Source organism: Cynara cardunculus (genome assembly GCF_001531365.2).
Source record: "Cynara cardunculus var. scolymus isolate 2C chromosome LG 11, CcrdV1, whole genome shotgun sequence".
Lineage (NCBI taxonomy): Eukaryota > Viridiplantae > Streptophyta > Magnoliopsida > Asterales > Asteraceae > Cynara > Cynara cardunculus.
The window spans coordinates 12,778,652-12,782,421 of record NC_037538.1 but is presented as its reverse complement, the minus strand read 5'-3'; positions in this window follow the sequence as shown (position 1 = coordinate 12,782,421).

Genomic DNA, 3,770 nt, shown 5'->3' with positions numbered 1-3,770 from the left:
TACATAAACACGACTTGCGTTGGCTATTTGTCGATTATTAAAACTCACATGATTATCAAAATATGCATACGATTTACCAAAGTATTTTTCGTACAGTTACACCAATAACCATGTTTTGATACGATATGTTTTGGATGTTGGGATGTTCCACATGAAAACCTTAAACTCGTTGAACTTATTAACCAACTAGTGACATGTGTCTCTGGATTAAGGACAAGACTGGTAACAAGTAATAACGTAAAGAAAGTGAAAGTATAGAGGAGTGCTAGAAGAAGATGATTCAATATATGTTTTCGTGTGTTATATACACTACACTGTTTAGACACTAATATGTTTAAGTCTGTTGTTTCGATATTTGTAAGTGTATTTTTGATCTTACTAATAATACGAGCATGGCTTGTAAGTTGTTACAACGTACAAGGATTGTGGTGTGAAAAAAAACCGTTCATCCATGCACCAACATTAACGCAAGTTAACCACAAGGGTGGTGTCTGATTGGTTTGAGCTTGGCTTCAAAGTTCAAAAGTACCAAGAGGTCTCAAGTTCAAATCCAAGGAAGAATAAAAATCCCCTTGTGGCCACGAAGGTTCAAATGTGGTGACTCCGAACTATCTGCAGAGCAAGTGGTCGCCTTGGGATTAGTTGGCTCGCATAACGGATTGGATATCCAGGTTAATCAAAAAAAAAATATTAACACAAGTCTATTGAAGATGTATGTTCTACGTACGTTTTTGTAATCATATATGTATATACTTTTTTATATGATGAAAAAAGTGTTCATGGATAAAGCCAGTCTCATTTTGAACGCATTCTAAGGTTTTCCTATGTCATCTATTTCGCTTAATTCACGTATTTGGCCATCTGTAGATGTTATTGTTAAAAATTATCAATGATAATTTGGTCGACCAGCTTTCCTCCAAACATTTATATTTTTAAGAATGTTAATTTGATATTTTTATATCATTAAAGGTTATTTATTTAACATTTATATCAAACAATTATTTTTTGGATAGAAATATAAACTGAGGGATAAAATGGTCATTTCTGATATTTAGAGTGTTAGTTTAGCATAATAACCGAACAACATATTATCTGTTATCACACAGACACTTTTATCAGTACAGGTCTTAATGGAAAACAAACCAAACAACGCCTAAATTAAAAGGTGGGTGTCCTTTGATATTTTTATAATTTTATGGTCTAATTACATATTTTTTTGAACCTTGGAGGAATCCTTATATATTGTTCCTTAAGCAATGTAAATTTAAATTCCAATGCATAAATTTGACATGAAAAATACAATAAGGGGTTATTTGTCAGTTGTTGAATGATTTAGTACAGAATGATTAAGTGATAAGAATGATTAAGAGGTTCTCATGGTATATTCTAAAATGAAATATAATTGTTTGGTAATTTTTTACAATGAAATTCGACACTTAATGGTTAAGAGAGACCCATGATACAAAATCATTCAGAGAGTTTTGGAACCATTAAGAGACAGACTTTTTTTTGGTCAAACATTATTCACCTCTTAACGATTCAGATGTTTTCTCTTAATGGAACTATTAAGAGGTAAACAAACAACCATTAAGAAAAAGGAAAGAGCAAACAAGAGATCAGGTTCAGCTTTCTTTTATTCCGAAATAGATGTTGACAAAATGGGACGAATGTCAAATACGCAAGATAGTAAGATACCATCACCATTCAAACGAGGATCGAAAACAAATAAGAGAGAATGTCAAATATGCCAAAATGTTTTATTCTCACACATGCTTATCTGATTATTAAGTCTTGAAAACACAATATCCGTTGCTAGGTTTTGTGTGACTTGTTGCCTATTATCATTTGATTATCGATTAATGGTTTGTTACTAGCTGCAACAAAACCAATTATCAAATAGCACAGTGCGACCACCTGCTTTGTAGATAGCCCGGAGTCACCGTATTTGAACTTCCGTGGCCACAAGGGGATTTTATTCCTTCTTGGATTTGAATCTGAGACCTCCTGTTACTTTTAACCTTTTGAGTCAAGCTCAAACCAATCAGACACCACCCTTATGGTTGTAGATATGGTTTTTTATGCAAAGAAAGTGAAAAATGGTTGTGATTCCTTTTGTTGTGATCAAAAGTCTATTGACTAGTCATTTATCTCAAGGGTCATCAACATTCTTGGTAGTGGAACTTCTTCAAGTTTCCATTTTTCTTTTTCTTTTCATTATTTAAAACTAAATGATTTGTGGTCCATGAACAGAGTATGGAAAAATGACATGTATTAGGAGAGATTAGTCGTTTTTCGTACAACCTAGTAAAAATAAGACATGTCCAACACGCAATAAGCAGTCACCATCACCACAAAGACGATCATGTGTCTTTTTTTAAAACTTTAATCAAGATAAAGCCACTTAATCACGTCGTTAATCACATCGTTCACATTGTTCCTGCCAACATGTTTTATAGTCTAAAGCTCTAGTTTCTTACCGACTATTAGGTTATTCAATTTTCTTCATTTCAACTTTCCATATGCGACAAATACCCATATCTCAATAAAGTTTTTCTGGGGTCCGTCCCCTTTCCCAAAAAAAAAATACCCATATCTCAAAATTATATTTTTTTTCTTCACTCTTTTCTGTATCCCTACTTTTGATACCAAATAATGGTACGGCACAACCTACAAGACTTTGTACTCATAAACATATAATTATATACTTATAGTTTTATACTATGTTATAGAGCATTTAGATAAAATCTACAACATCTATGAATCATCAGGTATAAATTACTGATTCTTTAAGAGTTATGACTGGAAGCTATATGGGTTTTATCAAAGATTTTGGTAGGTCTTGGCTTTTTGGGTGTTGTAATCCGTCTTCTCCAGGTTAGTCGTTTCTTTTTGGTCGTTTTAGACTCTTTTTACTTTCCTTTTTGTTGTTTCGGTAGCCCCACGTGTGGGGTTTTTGTTTGCTTTGAGTTTTGTTGATTCCCTCCTTTTTATGTCTTGTAGAAGATGGGTGTACTTTTGTTTGTTCGTTCTGTTTTTGGTGAACTCGGCTGTTCTTTTTATTGATGGTTGTCTTTCAAAATTAAAAATTAACATACTTATCCACTCACATACAAATATTTATATGATTACAAATGATTATAATTCCATTTTTTTCATGCACAAGTTTTAAATTCTTTTCTAAGAAAAATTACATTAATTTTGCAGTTTATAATAAAGATTTACATATGATTATATCTAAATATGCAATAATGGTAAACCATAAGGGTGGTGTTTGATTGGTTTGAGCTTGGCTCCAAAGGTCCAAAGTACCGGAGGTCACATGTTCAAATCTAAGAAGCAATAAAAATCCCCTTGTGGCCACGGAGGTTCAAATGCGGTGACTCCGGGTTATTTGCAAAGCAGGTGGTCGCTCTGTGATTAGTCGACTTGCATAGCAGGTTGGATATCCAGGTTAATATATATATACACACTATATTATAAAGCATTTGACAAAAACTCTTAAAAACCACTTTTTATGCGTAAAGTATTGTTTATTAATGCATATTACTTAAAACTCAAGGTTACAAGTAGATTGTGCGTAAGTACAACTTATTAAAGCTCCATATCTGAATTCGTGTAACTAGTTGCAGATAAACATAATCAAATACAAGATAAACATCTCATTTTAAATATAAAAAATCTAAAATATAATTAGGATAATTATTGAGTTATAACAGAATACTTTAGAACTCAATTATTATCTTTATAAAATTAGATTATTAAACCAAAAA